This window comes from Eurosta solidaginis, chromosome 4 (assembly GCF_040869045.1).
Source record: "Eurosta solidaginis isolate ZX-2024a chromosome 4, ASM4086904v1, whole genome shotgun sequence".
NCBI lineage: Eukaryota > Metazoa > Arthropoda > Insecta > Diptera > Tephritidae > Eurosta > Eurosta solidaginis.
Window position 1 is genome coordinate 138,212,836 of NC_090322.1, and position 19,019 is coordinate 138,231,854.

Consider the following 19,019-nt stretch of genomic DNA (forward strand, 5'->3'; position numbering starts at 1 on the left):
AACTGCATTGCATCCTCAATCCGATGGTATGGTAGAACGATTCAATAGAACATTGGAGGAGCACTTAAGGAAAGTAGTAGGCAAGTACCATAAAGAGTGGGATACCCGCATACAATTATTCTTGATGGCTTACCGATCAGCGGTGCATGAGACAACGGGCCAAACCCCTGCAAAAGTAATTTTTGGCAATGAACTTAGACTGCCAGCTGATTTGAAGTTTGGGATAGATGCCAATGCAGAGAGAAATGTCAAGAAATCTACTAGTGATTTGGAAGAAGAGCTAAGAGAAATACATGATCTGATAAGGCAACGAACAAAGATAATGAGTGACAAGATGAAAGCCAGATACGATAAATCAATTAATTCAGAAGGTTTTCAGGAAGGAGATTTGGTGCTGTTATACAACCCACAACGTAAAAAAGGTTTGTCCCCGAAATTGCAGTGTAATTGGGAAGGCCCATACAAAGATGTAAAACGGATCAACGATGTAGTGTACCGCATACAAACCATCGGTAAACCACGAACCAAAATGAAAGTGGTCCATTTGGAAAGTCTGGCAACGTTTAGATCGAGAGATTTGTCTGATCGGGACGATCAGACTTAGGTGGAGGGCAGTGTAACGAATGATAGCAGCACTGAGCGATGCTATCGTCTCTAAGCCGATGCTAAGCAGTGACGTGAATTCACATCAATAATTCATATCTAATATTATATAATTATGTATCTACATAAACGAAACAATAATTGCGTCTACACATATGTACCATGTACGTATACGAGCAGCGGAGAGTCAATACACAAACACATGCATATATCTGAGATACTCCTATAAGTATGCAATGAGAAAAACTATAAAATTGTGCAATTGTAGTTACAGCTGAGAAGTTTGAGAGCTGCTGGACTAGTTGATTCTGGAAGCGCCTAGAAGATGCGAAGGTTGAAATCAAAGAGTATAAAAGGCGGCAATTGTAGAGGCGCTGGAATTCAGTTTGATTTGAGTTGTCAAGCAGTTTCGACTAAGACGCTATCTAGCGAGCAAGAGCAGTATTATTTTGAATAGTAGAATTTCTATTCGTTGCACAGTTTAAGTGTTATTGTGAAGTACTTTAATAAAGACCATTTTGCATTATTACAAATTGGAGTTATTTATTCAACAGTTTAGTGATTCGAACTTAGCAGAGGATTGCAAATAAGAGGATTTGCAAGTAAATTCGTTACAATACGAAGAACACATGCGGAAGATCTGTTTGTTCAAATATCTAAGTCATTGAATATGGCGTGTAATGCTGCCATGCCCAAAAGTCGCGCAAAATTAAATACGACTCCGGTATATTGGTGGAACGACACAATACCTACATAGCCCAAAGAACGGCGTCTTAAAATACTATAAAAAAGAGCAAGAGAGCGTATTTCAAGGAACTCATGGATAGTGCCGGTTTTGATCTTTGGTGATTGGCTTACATAACGGTTAAGGCGAAAATTGGGGGCGGAAATCAGAGCAGCCTACATTCCCGATACTAATGAGAAGAATCGTATAAAATCTTTATCCGACACAAGATTACTGGATCTATCAAAGTGAGGACCTCGAAGGTATGGAAATAACAGAGCAGGAGGTACTGGATGCAACACAAAGAGTTACGGATAAAAGCACTTAAATCAGCGATAAGGTCTAGAACCTCGGTATTTACGTATCTGTTCAATGCTTTTATCCAAGAAGGCGTCTTCCCCCGCTCTTGAAATGTATAAGACTAGTTGTTTGCTGAAACCTGGTAGGATGCTCGACCAGCCACCTTCAGGCCACTTTGTATGTTGGATCCAATAGGAAAGATTCTCGAACATATTGTGGCGAATGTTGACAACACTAGGCTGTTAGTTAGTAAATAATCACGCAACAACAAAAACATGAAGCAGCCACTCTTATATATATGTCCACATTAAAGCTAGCAACACTTATGTAGAAGGCGACGAAGAGATATCTCTCACACATGTAGTCATCAGCCGAAGTAGTTACACACACATACACACGCATACGGCTATAAACTACAAATATACACGTATATAGCTGGTAACCAAGCATGAGCTACAAGAGTCTAGAAGGTGAAACGTTTAGACCTTTGGATAATTACGCGGACGAGGAAACCGAGAGTATAAAAGCAGCGCAAGCTGAGTAATAACAAATCAGTATTGTGAAGTACTCCCAAAGTAATCTAAATAAAGACCAGTTTGCAATACTGAATATTGGAGTGATTTATTAGAAATGCTTTTAAGACCTCGAACTGGATGCAGATAATGACAGCGCTACGAAGCTTTGGAACACCTGCTTACCTGCTCAGAATAATTGGTAGCTATTTAAGCAACAGAGTGCTCCTTTTTGATACCCATAAGGGTCCAAGAACGCACGACATCACGTGCGGTGTCCCTCGGGAATCTGTTTGATGTCCAACGCTATGGAGTGCGATGTATGACGGTGTGGTACAAATCGACCTTCCCGGAGGCACGGAAATTGTGATATTGTCATAGCAGCAATGGCCAAGAAACTTGATCTGCTCCAAGCATTATGTAGTGACGCTGTGGGAAGAATAAAGGAATGGCTGACGAACATGGAGCTGGAGATGGTTAGCAATAAGACAGAAGTGGTTTTGGTGAGCTCAAAGCGGACTGTGGATGAGTTAGTTCTAACCATAGGAGATTATCATATAAATTCAAAGCCTTTTTTGAAATATCTCCGAGTAAGCATTGACTCAAAACTAACTTTTTAGGAGCACTTCAGGGCGGTAGGGGAGAAAATTTCTAGAGGTAGTGGAGCGCTAACGTGAATAATGCCCAAGAGCGGCGGCCCAGGCGAAGCTACCCGCCAGCTATTATCCAACGTAACCAGCTCGATAATATTATATGTAGCACCAGTAAGGCACGGATATAAAATGGTCCACCAAAGAGATACACTTGCAGCCTACCGTATTACTGATATACGACTAGCATGTGCATATCGGACGGTGTACGTCGACGCGATCCATGTTTTATCCAGGAAAATCCCAGTAGATCTACTCTCAGTTGAAATGGCCGATTCGTACGCCATTCAAATCAGCCGACCATCTGACGATGCTAAGAAAAGCGCAAGGTCACAACAAAACAATAGTTGGGTGGCAAGAATGGAGAAAAGGAATGGTACGAGCGAAAACACGGTAAACTAAATTACCACCTCACACAGATATTGAGCGAGTACTGCGGCTTCAACGAATATCTACATAAGCGTGGGATAGCGGAGGATCCTTTCTGTCCACACTGTCCCTCTGAATTGGAAAGTGCAGAACACGCAATGTTTCCCTGGCCTCGTTTTCACAGCTAAAGAATCTCTATACACAGAGTTTTTGGAGAGGAGCCTTCCATTAGGAGTTCAGTTCCCCGAATGTGCGGACAAATATATTGTTGGACTGCTGTGAGCAAGATGGCCTTTATAGTTATGACGCAATAGATGCATGCTGAAAAGGGGCGCAGAGAAATGCGCATGCGAAGTAGTGACTACTAAATTGTCTGCCCCCGTGACGTTATACCTAACGGCGGTCCCACGCGGTGCGGACACATGAACAGGATTAGCCTGGTTTCATTGGGTCACTTGAGGGTCGTGCGCTACCCCTTTAAAACAACAACCTATGTGCTGAAACTAATTTTTGAGACAAAATTAAGTTGCGCCGTGCTAAGCTCGATCAGCCAGGCACTAAATTTTTGTAAATGAATAAAATGCACAAAATTTCCTGATTTCCATTTGAAGATGTGTTAGAAATAGGTCGTTGTTAATTCGGAAGTGAATAATTACAAATTAAAGTAATTATACTCAGCTGAGCAGACTTCACAGAGTATATTAATTTGGTTCGCATAACGGTAATCCGTAACGGCATAAACTAGTCGAGATAGACATAGACTTTTATATATCAAAATGATCTGGGCGAAAAAAGAAATTCATTTAGCCATGTCCGTCCGTCCGTCCGTCGGTCTGTCTGTCCGTGAACACGATAACTTGAGTAAATTTTGAGGTATCTTAAAGAAATTTGGTATGTAAGTTCCTGGGCACTCATCTCAGATCGCTATTTAAAATGAACGAAATCAGACTAGAACCACGCCCACTTTTTCAATATCGAAAAATGGAAAAAGTGCAATAATTCATTACCATAGACGAATAAAGCGATGAAAATTGGTAGGTGGATTGACCTTATGACGCAGAATAGAAAATTAGTAAAATTTTGGCCAATGGGCGTGGCACCGGCCTCTTTTAAAAGAAGGTAATTTAAAACTTTGCAAGCTGTAATTTGGCAGTCGTTGAAGATATCATGATGAAATTTGGCAGGAACGTTCCTTCTATTACTGTATGTATGCTTAATCAAAATTAGCAAAATCAGATGACGAACACGCCCACTCTATAAAAAAAATGTTTAAAGTCAAATTTTAACAAAAAATTTAATATCTTTACAGTATATAAGTAAATTATGTCAAAATTAAACTCCAGTAATAATATGGTGCACCAAATACAAAAATGAAAGAAAAGTTTAAAATAGGCGTGGCTCTGCCCTTTTTCATTTAATTTGTCTAGAATACTTCAAATGCCATAAGTCGAACAAAAATTTACATATCCTTGTGAAATTTAAGGTAAGGGCATAGCTTCTATGACGATAACTGTTTTCTGTGAAAATAGGCGAAATCGGTGAAAGCCACGCCCAGTTTTTATACACAGTCGACCGTATGTCCTTCCACTTGGCCGTTAACACGATAACTTGAGCAAAAATCGATATATCTTTACTAAACTTAGTTCACGTACTTATCTGAACTCACTTTATCTTAGTATAAAAAATGGGCGAAATCTGACTATGACCACACCCACTTTTTCGATATCGAAAATTCCGAAAAATTCTATAATTCTATACCAATTACGAAAAAAGGGATGAAAAATGGTAACTGGATTGGTTTTTGGACGCAAAATTTAACTTTGGAAAGAACTTTGTAAAATGGGTGTGATACCTACCATATTAAGCAGAAGAAAATGAAAAAGTGTTGCAGGGCGAAATCAAAAGCCCTTGGAATTATGGCGGGAATACTGTTCGTAAATAAATTAGCGGGACCCGACAGATGATGTTCTGGTTTACCCTGGTCCACATTTTGGTCGATATTTCGAAAACGCTTTCACATATACAACTAAGGGCCACTCCCTTTTAAAATACTCATTACCACCTTTCATTTGATACCCATATCGTACAAACACATTCTAGAGTCACCCCTGGTCCACCTTTATGGCGATGTCTCGAAAAGGCGTCAACCTATAGACCTAAGGCCCACTCCCTTTTAAAATATTCTGTAATACCTATCATTTGATACCCATATCATACAAACACATTCCAGGCTTACCCTAGGTTCATTTTCGTACATCGTGATTTTCTCTTATTTGACAAAGGATAAAGGAAAATCGTTCCAAAAACCGTCACCCTTGGTCTACAATTTGGTCGATATTTCCCAAACGTATGTGATATGGAATTGAAAACCACTTATAAACCATCTACGACACCCTACGAAAACAACGCAGCTAAGCTCTCAGATGAGTATGTAATGTTCGGTTACATCCGAACTTAGCCTTCCTTACTTATTTTTATTATAATCACATTAGCTATGTTTCAACCTATTACAAATACATACATACAACTTCATAAAAATTTTGAACATAGGAGCAATGATCTTTTTGTATTGTTTTATTGACAACTTTTTCTGGAGGTTAGCCTGTTTACGCCCAACACTCCCCCTGTACGATGTAGCTGGACAAGGTTTGTATTGTTTTTTGTTTTTAATACAAGTTCGATACATACGAACAAGATATATATGTAGGTATATCTAAAATATATGTATGAGATTGTCCTAGGATCGGATTGATAGTTTGGCTAAAGTCTAAAGTCATTTTGAGATGATAATTTCAGCTTTGACGCTCAGTTCTTTGTGTTAACTCGATATCGACGGTTGTGCGGTTGCGCTCATAACTCTATAAAAGTGGCTTAGTGATTACATATTTGTGAAGACAGTCTTAATCTAAAATCAGTGGCAAAAATAAAAAATATAAAAAAATATATATATGTATATGTAAACTGAATGCATTAAACAACTTTTTTCATGCATTCTCGGGTCAGTTTCTGTCCCATTTTGCTCTGCATTACGTGTGAAGTACTTTTAATTAAAAAAAACAAAGCTTTTATATTTATTCTTACATGCATAACAACTTAAAAATTCAATAACGTTTACCCAAGTTTGAATTTTTCCCTCAGAATTATTTCTATGCAACAAGATTTCATGTTTGCCGGTGTAATTCGAGATCTCAGTGCAAGTGCTTGTTAACCAAAACCACACATCAATCAAACAAATTGTTGGTTTTGTACTTAAACGTATTTGTGCGATTGTACGTCAGCTTATCTTTACCACAATTGTTATGCTTAGTTGTTTTTGTTGTTGTGGGTGGCGCTATTGCAGTGGCGTCTAATCTAATAATATTTCGCTAGTTTGTGTGTAATTAAATCTCATCGTTGGCCAAATTACGAAGCACTTGAAAAAATTTTATTTAACGATTCTCTTAACTAAATTTTTTTATAAACTAAATATATTTTTGTGAACTTCGTTTTCAATTTTGTGGACGAGCGTACTGCCAGCTAGTAATCCATTAGCACAAGAAGCAAGCCTAAGGTGAGTTCGATAAAAATCTTCTAAACAGTATATTACCGGTAATGGATGCGGTCTATCGCCGTCCGTTACAGCAAGGAATAGACTATAAGCCCCAGCCTTATTCAACCTATATAAGGCATCTCTACTGCTCGGCTCATTTTAAAGCGAGGAAAACCCGTGCAACTACCCTCATCGTATAAACCAATTAAGTACACTCAGAAAAAACGCATTCTAAAAATAAGTCCGACTGGGATTAATTCTATCCTTTTTAATTCTTAAAATTTTAAGGACGATTCGGTCTTAAATATTCTTAAAATAAGATTTTTCCATTCTTGATTATAGTAATCAAGACGAAGAAGTTTTAATATAAGAATAAGCTTCTCATATTAAGAAGAAATGAGCTTAAAACAAAACGAAGTTGAACTCATATCAAGAAAATAATAAATATTCTTGATATAAGTTTCCAAATTTCTTAAAATAAGATGATAGGCAATTTAGCACTCGGCTTTTGTCAACCTAAAAATGACAGCCAGTGAAGTAATCTGTTTTGTTTGCCGTTGATGATTGGAGATTTAATACCTCTAAACAATGATTATTGGCAAGTACTTTTAATTTTATTAGATATTATTGATTTAATTTTAAAACCGAGTTATGTAAGTGTTGACTTGACGAATTTACAAATGTTAGTTGAAAAGCATCATACCATGTATCTAAGACTTTTTGGTTCTCTAAAGCCCAAACATCACTTCCTTGTTCATTATTCAACAGCAATAAAAAAATGTGGCCCATTAAAGTACTTATGGACAATGAGATTTGTAGCCAAACACAAATAAGCCAAAATTTACTGCCATAACACAAACTTAAGAGTGAATATGCCTTTTGGCAATTAAGGCAGGGTTAAAGTTTTCCGCATTTTTAATTGACCATGATCAATTGATTGAAACAATTTTAACTTATTCTACAACGATATTGTCAAATTTAATCAAAGATGATTTTTCTTACGAAATATACGAATTAGTGAATATTGATTTAAAAAAAATGTAATGTTTGTAACGACCTAGTTTTTAAGGGAACACGATATAAATCGAACCACTATTTATCTATAAATCGCATAAGCTTTGAATTGTACACGATTAAATGTTTAGTTATACATGAAGAACACGCTTTTATACTATGTCAATAATTTGAAGTGAAAAATTTGAAAGCCGTTTAAGGTCCTATGAAATAGGTTGTTTAATTGATAAAATGTATTTAAAACCAATTGAAGAGTTCACAAGTCCACCTTTACATATATATCCTACAAATAATGTAAAGTTATATGTTAGAATGAAATATATATATATATAAAAGTGTATGTGTAAATAGATACAAATCTGTGTGTAAAAAAATAGCTGCAAAAACTATTATAATTTTCATAAAAGTTTCTTTTAGTATCAACGAAAATATATAAGAATAAAATATATGTGATAATAATTTTGGCTGCTATTTTTGTGCATAATCGTATATACATATATTGTATTTTATGTGTACGTGCACAAGATTAATGTAAATTCTAAGTTGGTTGTGAATAAAAAAATTAAAAAATAAACATCGTTTTCGTTTTTCCTACAAGGTATTTTGTCTTTAGTTGAAGGATTAAATATTCTTATTTTAAGAATATAAAAATCTTCTTTTAGGAATTCAAGGATTTGATCCAGGAATAAATATTCTGCTTTTAATTCCAAATTATTCTTAAAATAAGACCAAGTTTCTTCGCTCAATCTTGTTTCAAGACCATTTGGCATTCAATTCAAGAACGAATTATTCCTGTTTTAAGAATATAACATTCTCTTTTCAGGAACACGAGGACTTGAGTTAAGAATAAATATTCTTCTTTTAATTCAAAATTCTTCTTAAAATAGGAACAAATTTTCTTGTTTAAAATTCGATAAATTTCGATTCAAGACCGTTTCGTGTTCCATATAAGAACGAAATATTCCTGTTTTAAGAACATAGTATTCTTTATTCTTGAATTGAAGGATTTAATTTAAGAACAAATAAGATTCTGATTGAGATTCCAAAGATTTTGATTTAAGAATTTTTAGTAGAAGTATTTTTTCTTGAAAACCGTGAAACGTTCTTAAATATGGACAAAAACGGTTTTAAAAGAAGAATTTTCGGTGTTAAAAAAATTCTTGAAATAAGAATTTAGTACTTCGGATCAGAATTATCTGGATTACCCTACTTTTGTGACCAAAATTCTTGATTTGTACTTCATTCAAGTACGAAAATTCCTGTTTTTTTTCTGAGTGCATGCATATAGGACAGGCAGGTCGACAGAAACTGCATTGTATCAGCTGTCCACAGAAATTCAAAGTGCGTTCGAGTGCGGGGAGGTAACGCTATGCGTATTTTTGGATATAGAGGGGGCTCTCGACAACACGACACATGAAAGTGTGAATCGGGCACTCGAGAGAAGAGAGATACAACGTCCAATCCGTATGTGGATAAATGCCTTATTGCGTAGGATTGCTGAAACCGCAAGTGGGGACGGTACAGTAGAGATCAAAACAACGAAGGGATGTCCACAAGGGGGCGTCCTGTCAGCCCTGCTGTGGAGCCTGGTAGTAGATGAACTTCTACAGAGGCTCTCAGAAAACGGAATCCGATGTCAGGGGTACGTGGATGATATTGTTATCATTGTAAGCGGCAAATTTGAGAGTACCCTTTGCGACACAATGCAAAGGGCATTGAGGTCAACGAAAGATTGGTGTACGTACTGAGGTTGGGCTAAGCAACAACCCCAACAAGACAGCCACTGTGCCCTTCACCAGGAGAAGAAAACTGGAAGGGATTAGGCAAATCACAATGGATGGAGTACAGGTGGAGTACACGACTGAGGTGAAATACTTGGGAGTCACGTTCGACTCAAAGCTCTTATGGCGGAAGCACGTCGACAACACCATATCAAAAGCCACAAGAGCAATAATGGTGTGCAGACGTATTGCAGGAAGATCCTGGGGATGCAGCCCAAAGATCCTAAGATGGATGTACACTATGATAGTGAGACCTATCATAGTGTATGGAGCACTTGCGTGGGCATCAAGGACGACCATGGTGACCGTACAAACATCACCCACGAAGCTTCAACGCTTGGCATGTGTCTGCATTACGGGAGCCATGCGAACATGCCCGACGGTGGCAATGGAGGTGCTGCTAGAGCTAACGCCTCTACATATAATAATTTAGCAGGCAGCCAGGAGTACTTTAGTAAACATAGCTAAAGAGGGATGTGGAAGAGGCAAAGTGATACAGTTACGAAACATGGAGAAGCTGAAGAGCAGATTACACTCATCGAACTTCCCAGAGATGACACGAGGAAGATAATTAAGTGTGAGAAGCGCTTCAAAATAGAGCTGGGGAACAAATGTACGTGGGAAAACTCCAGGATTGAAGCGCTTCACCAGGAACATACTATAATATGGTACACCGATGGCTCGAAGACACCGGAGGGCATAGGAGCGGGGATCTTCGGTCCCCGAACCAAAATATCCCTACCACTCGGAAAATACCCGAGCATCTTCCAAGCCGAAGTTGTTGCCATAAGCCGATGTGCGGAGATAAATTTACAGCGGGGATATACCAACGAGAAAATCGCTATACTCAGCGACAGTCAAGCTGCGCTCAATGCATTATCTTCAGTTGAGATTAAATCATCAACAGTCCTTGAGTGCGTAGAGAGGTTAAACAGTCTAGGAGTCAATAACACCATCCGACTAGCATGGGTACCTGAACACAGAGGAGTAGAAGGTAACGAGCGAGCGGACGAGCTTGCCAAGTTGGCAGCGGCCGGAAAGCCAACAGGTTCTGTGAACGCGAAGATGAGACTGCAGAACACATCCTGAAGGAATGCGATGCAGTCGCGAGACGAAAACTTAGGATCCTAGAATCATTGAAAGTAGAAAATAGTCACATACACTCTCTGAAGCTGAGAAGCATTCTGGATTTTCTCAGGAACTCGGTTTGGATGAGGTGTTGTAAAGAGAATGAGGGCACAATAGACCAATAGGTCGCAGTGCTTAACCTCACAATATCTATCTATCTATCTATAAACCAATTAGCCTCAGTTCGTTCCTCCCAAAAGGGATGGAGAAAATTTTGGTTCAGCATATTAGGGAGATCAACCCAAGCAAACTCAATATGAGTAGAGCTCAATTTGTCTATCAGCCAGGAGACGGTTAGATTTTGTTCAATGAAGACCTCACTTAGACCGAATGTGTCCATAGTGTTACCAGAATTTGTTTGATGACCAAACGGAAGAATCCCAATCAGGTGCCAGGACATATGTATGTTATAGAATACCTGCGTCATCTTGGAAAATACTAGCGGTTTTCTAGGACCCAGCTTAATTGCTGCCTCGATATCTTGCAACTCTCCCGCCCCTAATAGCTGGAGCCTCGACCTGGCGAGCGCAGGACATGAACACAGAACGTGCTCAACCGTTCCTTCCTGCAGCTCACACTTACTGTTACTGACGAGGCCTAACTTTTAAGCATGTGACGCCAAAAGGCAGAGTCCAGTCAGTATGCCCATCGTAAGCCTTAAGTCTTCTCTCTTCAGAGATATGAGCCACTTTGTGAGTCTAATATCGTAGGCTTTGCACATGATCTTAGAAATTTTGCAGCCCCGCGCTTTTGTCCACGCCTTTCCTGTTTGATGGATAATCTGCAACTCCTGTGTCATATTCATTTCTCGCAAACGGATTAGGACGTTTATCGTCGTCTCAGCGAGTGTTGCACCCTCATTTACCAACTTATCGGCCTTTTCGTTACCTTCTTCTATCCCTTTATGACCGAGAACCAATTAAAGATGTATGGTCCGGCCTGAGCGAAGTTTTTCCAATGCTTCCTTGCATCCCAGAACACTTTTTGATGAAGTACTGTGTGGGATTATTGCCTTAATCGCAGCCTCACTATCAATATATGTATAAATTGAAACGACTGCAACTTAATCACGCTTCCTGCAGAATTTCTGCTGCTTTCTCCACTGCTATAATTTCCACCTCAAAAATGCTGCAGTAATCTGGCAGCCTGTAGGATTTACTTATTTCTGGATCGACAAAGTAAACAGCAGACCCAACCACTTAGTATGTTCTGCCATTTCTGCACCCCGGCACCAACCCTTCGGCTCAATTGTGGCCCCCATATCTCATTCGAAGCTCAGACACGGAACCATATATTCCGTTTGCACGATATTAGATGGCGCTATAATGCTGTGGCCATAAGGCCTGCAGCCAAGCTGTCCGATGCTTTAAGCCTTGTTAGCGTTGCTAATGTGATGTTTTTGGCCTTTAGGTTTGCAGGCGGGATGTGTAGAATGGCATGCAATGCTGCTGTCGGGGTAGTTCTTAAGGCTCCCGTTATGCTAAGCATAGATAGTCTGCATACCCTCTCAAGCTTTTGGCACATGCACTATTTTGTGTGACAGTCCACCAAACAAAAACACCGTAGTAAAGTATGGGTTTGACAATAGCCGTAAACACCCAGTGAGAGAGTTTGGGTGATAGGCCCCACGTGCATTCTAGCATCCTCTTGCATGCATAGAGTGCCGCGGAGGCTTTCTTCGCTCTCTCTTCCACATGGAGTTTCCACGACTATATACTATACCTCCTAGATACTTTGTGCTATATTTTTCTTGCAGGGTTAGCCCTCCAAGCTTATGCTTAGACAATAAGGGACTTTATACTTCCAAGTAAATAATACTAGATCGGTTTTTTCCGCGATGGCGGTTAACCCCACTCCACATGCACAGGCATGTACATCCCGAAGTGCCTGATCCATCAGAGAGCTGATTGTTATGCATCTGTCGCTTATGATGACAAAAACGTCATCTGCATATGCAGTAAGTTTGACAATTGGTTTATAACGAGTGTCCACAGCATTGATGATATGGCGTTCCTCTGTTTACAGATTTCGTTGCCTCACACAGACCCCATTGCGATGTGATCATTCTGCAGCTTAACATGGAGCCGATCCAATTTGCTAAAGCTGGATGAACTGCAATCGAGTTGAGACTGCCCATGATTGCTCTTTTCCAGACATTGTTGAAAGCTCCGACAATGCCCAGAAAAACACTTAGAGCTTATTCCTGGTGTTCCAGGGCCTTCTCTATATTCATAACCACCCTATGCAATGTAGTATCGAGCGACTTGTCTTTGGTGTAAGCATGTTGTGCTGAAGAGAATAATTCTTCTTTCAGTTTTGATTTTGTATACACATCTATTAATCTCTCCAGGGTTTTGAGTAGAAAAGATGTCAAACTAATAGGTATGAAGACTACTCCAGCCGTTCTCCAAGATTGCGGGACGTGGTTCTGTTTATGCAACCCTCAAAGATTATTCTTAGCCATTCTATAATCGTTCCAGCGGCCATCTGCAGCATAGCAAGAAATATCCCATTTGGGCCCGGCGATTTGAACATAGCAACCGTTTTTATTGCCTTTGCAATTTGTCACCAATTCTGGTACCTCTCGCTCCGTATTAGGACTGTACACGTGGTTACATAACTCTTCCGTATCATCTCCTGATGGGACGTGTGTGTTGAGTAGCGCTCTTCACTTCTGTGTGACCATTCCCCGTCGTCCTTTTTTATCAGTCCCTGGACTGCATCTTCTTAAGATAGAACTTTCCTTAGTCTCGCCGTTTCGCTGGAGCATTCTATGTCGGCACAGAAATTATTCCATGAAACACGTTTTTACCCGTTGATTTCACGTTTCTTTATCCTCAATAGATTTCTGTTTTCGTTCCAGTACTCCTCGTTTTCCAGCTCATTTTGCCAGCTTAAATATCTTTTTTCCCTGCCCTCTAAGAAGACTCAGCTCCTTACTCCACATGGTGGCTTTGCTTTCCCCTTGAATCTTCTCAGCGGACAAGCTCTGTTGTACGCAGTTGTCAGCGCCTTTGATAAGAAGTTGTTGCACTCCCTCAACTCATCGACGGTGGCAACCTCTCTAGGCTGCCCCAGTCTTCCTGAAACACATTTCTGAAATTTGTACCAGTCCGTTGCCCTAGGGTTTCTAAAGGTTTTGCCCTTTCTCCACCTTCTTTAGGGGGATTCTGAAACTGATATATGCATGGTCTGAGAATGATGGCCTGTCAAGGACTCTCCATTCATACCCCGATATATTCTGCACAGAGCTTAATGTGATATCAAGCATATTGCTTGACATAGGACCAGCATATGTAGGTACGCTACCCCTGTTGGCCATCTGTAGACTACTCTGAAGTATGTAACAAAAAGGGGACTCAGCTCTATCATTAATATCGTCCCCTCCCCATACGCTGTGATGAGCATTCGCATCCGCGCCTATGACAAGCCGTCATCTGCACCAATCTTGATCCACCAGCCTTTTTAACTCCTCGGGTGGGGCTTCCACGTCATGGGCCATGTAGCAGGGTGCCAAGATAAGGGATGGTTCTATCTTTCCCTCTATTGCGACTAGATAGCATGCACGAGAATACGTGCTTCCTTACCATGACTGCAGCTCTAACCCTGCTCTCCGTCTTTGCGTAACAAACGCTGAATCCGCGAGCGCTGAGTTTAGAAACCTTTCCTGCAGATCAGAGCCATGGCTTCCGTATCAGCGCCACATCAAACGAACCCTCCTCAAGAGTCAGGGGGAGCTCGCTCGATGCCAATTTACTGTGTTGGAGGTTTATCTGCAAGACTCGCTGAGCTGTTTGTCACCCGCCAAATTATCAGCCACTTCTCTCACGAAATGCATTTTTTCCGCTGTTTTCCGAGTCTGGAGGTCCGTTTCTCCCTCTTCTTTTCGAAGCGTCTTTGTTAGACTCACAGCATCATTGAGTTTTTTGTCCACTTCCAATACCTATGCTTCTGTGGACTCAGATTGAACGCCCAGGGTAAAGACAGGTTAAATAGTTTATACTCCCTGTCACTGACCCTCCACATCAGATACACAGTGATCAGTACAGCCATCAGAGTAAGGGAGTCTAAATGCTGGAAAGAAAAAGGTTATGGCCACAATGACATCCTAACAAAGCTCACCGATGTGGATTCGACAACAGATTACCTCTCAAAAACACTGATTTTTGACAGAAATTTCAAGGTGCAGATACCCTCTAGAACGGATTGGGCGGACGACAGATTTGGCAGGGAGGGTGCCACAATGGACTGCGGCGTCGGTGCAGGTGTCTACTCCAACCAACTAAAAGTCGCAATCCCCACCCGTCTTCCAAACACAGCCAGCATCTTCTAAGCAGAGCTGCAAGGAATAGAGAGGGCCTGTATCTTTCTTTTGCAGAACCGGATAGGCGGTGGGGTAGTTATATACTCCGACAGCCAAGCGACACTCAAAGCGCTAGAATCACCGTACACATCCTCTAAAGCCGTCGATAACTGTAAGAGGGTGCTACGTGAAGCAGCCAACCAGGCAGTTGTCACTCTCGGCTGGGTACCCGGCCACACGAACATTGACGGCAACGAAAAAGCGGATGAAATAGCAAAGGAAGGAGCATCGTTAGACATCACGGAAGCAGTCGCGGTGCATCGACCACTCACATCAGTTCAAAGAGACATTCTCAACTATCTAAGGAAAATAGCAATCCGCGATTGGTACTCTACGGACACCTGTAAAATCACCAAATTAATATGGCCAGACTAGAACCAGAAAAGAACCGATGACCTACTAAATAGGTCTAGGAAGGAAATATACAGAATCATGGCCACTATTACAGGGCACTGGCCGTTTGGCACACACGCGAATAGAATGGATATCCCCTACAATGAGAGGTGTAGGAGCTGGAAACATGAGGGTGCCGAGGAATCGGCTACTCACTTTCTCTGCGAGTGCCCAGCCCTGGCGAATTTTCGGTCCCGAACTCTGGGCAATTATGTGTTTCCGGGCGGTGTCAAACTGCCGAATAAAGGACATCAGTAGGTTTATTGATCTAACCAAGTGGTTTGAGTAAAACTATACGCAGGGTACATCAATCCAAAACGTAATTGGTTCCAGAAGGAAGTGCATCAAAATGGCGCCTAGAGCGCTACTTGGGCCCGACTCCATAGCCGGGCAGCACAGCAACCAACCAATCAACCAGCAACGACAGTATTAGCCAAACTCATTAATTTAAGCAAAGAGGTCTTACGAACTGTCACTGGGTACTATACGGGACACTGTAGACTACGATATAACTTAATAACATTAAGTCTATACGATACATAAATTTGTCGCTTTTGTGAGCTGGAGGATGAAATGCCGGTTCATATTCTATGGAAATACATCGTTTGGCTAGGCAGATACTTTCTTATGTAGGTGGCGTGACACTTAATCCCTTCGTTTTATGGGGTAAAAAGCCTGAAGAGGTACTTAAATACATTAAAAGCCTCCACATAGAGTAATGGGCTGAATGGCCAACCATAATAGATCTAAATCAAGGTTTCAGTACATCGAGGGCTAAAATAATAATAAATTAGAGAAGATTCTTGTAAACTGAATCAAAATCAAAAACTAATAAATAAAAAAAAAACGGGTTTCATCGAAATTTGGAAAAAAATTTAAAAATTGAAAAAAATATAGAAAACTCAAATTATATGAAAACAGCAACCAGAAAATTCAAAGAATATTTTAAAAAATAATTTTTTTTTATTATACAAATTACTTTTCTTAAAAAAAAAAATAAAGAAAATTTATGAAAATAAAAATATTCTTTTTAATTTTTTTAGTAAAGCAAATAATTTTTTCTCAAAAATCAGTGCGAGGTCAGATGAACACAATTAAAGTCAAAATTTAGGAACTAAGAAAATGATTTTAAGCAAGCAGTAAAAGTCAAAATCTAAAAACAGTACATATATATTTTGTTTCGAAAAACATATTTTTTTTTTTCAAAAAAGTTACAGCAAAAACAAAGTGTTTATAAACAATTAAAATTTTTTTTCAAATATGACATTGTTTTAAAAACAATTGATCACAAATTCTAAAAAGTAAGCCTAAGGATTCAGAAAATATGCTTAAGCCATTTAAACAATTTTTGGTTCAATAATATTCTTTTTTTACTACAACAAAAAAAAAAAAAACAAAGCAATTTAATACAATAAATAGATAAAAAAAATTGCTTTCAATACAAATTTGCTTGTATTTTTTTCCAAATGAACATTTTTTTAGCAATTGTTTTTATCGGCCTTTTGATAAAGGATTCCTGGTTCGAATTCGAGCTCAGGGCCCTATAACAATAATTCTTATAATACTAATTGGTTTTCCTTTTTTTTAATTTTTCTATAATTTAAATATTATTTTTTAAAGATAGAAAACTTGACTAATTATTCCATTAAGCCTCTGTGTGAAATTGGCATAATAATGATTTCAAAGCATAAAAGCAATATAATTAAACTATTCTATGAAAAAAAGGATCACAAAGTGGTAAATTTCATTTTACTGCTTTTAGATTTACAAGACATGAACGTCTAATTTCGGACTCCAAAAGAATTATGTACCAGAATCACATGATAATATGTTGCTCTCCATAAAGTAATTTAAATGTAAATATTCATTAATTTTTTTCGTGCATGAAATAAAGCAATTTATTTAGTTAAAACAAATTTAAAACTCGTACTTCATATTTCTCTGATTTCACTTGTTATAATTTACTGCCTCCTTGCTATGAACGGCGGTATATAGTATACAACATATAAACGTTCAGCACAATACTATATGATATATAAATTAAATTATTTGGTATCTGAGCCATCAGTGCTTGATCAATCCAATTGTTATCTCCATCTTCTGGATCTTAATATTAGTTTTTATCTTAAACTTATATTTATCTTCATCTTTATATTCCAAATATATCTGTATCTTTCTACTCATCTTTATCGTAAACTTCATTCTCATTTCATCTACATCTACATCCATATCTATATCTTCATCTTCATCCTCATATTAATATTCACATTCATCTCCATCTCCATATTCCTCTTCTTTTTCATCTTCATCATTGGCATCTTCATACTGCGGCGAATATTAGCGTTTCTAACATCACTATGCTGTTAGTAAATAATCACAACAACACAAACGGCAACCAGCCACACTTATGTACAAAGCGACGAAGAATATTCCATACACATTACCAGAAGCTTGAAGCAGAGAAATTATTTCACATACATATATGTATCCGGCAGCTAAGAGCAGAAGTTTTTACTCACACATTCACACGCATATAGCTAGAAGAAAAACATAAACTACAGATAAACATCTATATAACTAAATAACCAACCATAAGATACAACTGTTCCAGAACACATGTTCGTGAAACGACTAGACTTTAGGAGATATGGGCGAACGAGGTAACCGAGAGAATAAAAGCAGCGCAAGCCCAGGAATCAATCAGTTTGATCTAAACACGCCATTAGTGAAGTACAATTGTTATTGTGAAGTACTACTCCCATAGTAGTCGAAATAAAGACAATTTTTCAATATTGAATATTGGAGTTATTTATTCGACAGTTCAGCGATGCGAACGTTAGCAGAAGGTAAGGATAATAGGAATCCCCCAAAATTCGTTACAATACATACATAAGTATGAGTATATGATTTGTAAATAAAATCTAGTTCGAACAATTTCACCTACCCTAATGTGTATAGTATGTAAGTCCAAACCTACAATACCTATCCAAGCACATTCTCGTGGGCGTAGCCAGTTCGTGGTTTATTGAACTTATCTCATAAATTCAGTTATTAGCAGAGGAAAAAAATACATTGAGTTCATCAATAAGTTATGTTTGCCGAAATCAATATGTACTTATTGGAATAAATCGTAAATATTAAAGGTTGCTGTATAAACCAAATAAGAAGAATCAACAAAAAAGGGGGGAAAAATAAATAAATTTTGATGAATTTACGATTGACAATATATTTACATTAGCACTTAATAAGTGTGCTTAAAGGAGGAATTTAGCGTTAAAGAGCCCGTATGCAGCTCTTAAGTAATCCAAAAAATCCGTCTAAAATGACGCTCAACAAAAAAAAAAATGCGAGGTGCGATAATCTCCGAAGAGATTTTAGGCGTGCTCCTTAATGTAAAATTGTACAATTACTGTAGAACACTGCCATTCTAGTGCAAGGTGGGCAAACTTTCGAATCACCAATAGCATTTCATACATCCCGAGGACTCTACGCTGGCACTAGGAAGCTTTCCCACGTATGCAAAAAGTAGCCGAAGCGTAACGCATCACTCAACCTAATAAGTGCATCGCCATTCAGATGTTGCCTTCGCACTTTAAATACGTTAACAGCGTCAGATGCAACTGGTACAATCCTTGCGTTGGTGTCATTCGTCT

The 19,019-nt window shown here is 38.8% G+C and overlaps 1 protein-coding gene across 1 annotated transcript in view; it reads left to right on the forward strand.

Annotated features, from left to right (window-relative positions):
- The first annotated feature begins 5,968 nt into the window (after positions 1–5,968).
- LOC137250385 (uncharacterized) overlaps positions 5,969–19,019 on the forward strand; it is a 244,203-nt gene continuing 231,152 nt past the window's right edge. Inside the window, exon 1 of the mRNA XM_067783058.1 lies at positions 5,969–6,708. The gene's annotated coding sequence lies outside the window, so the exon portion shown is untranslated. The remainder of the gene's footprint in view (positions 6,709–19,019) is intronic.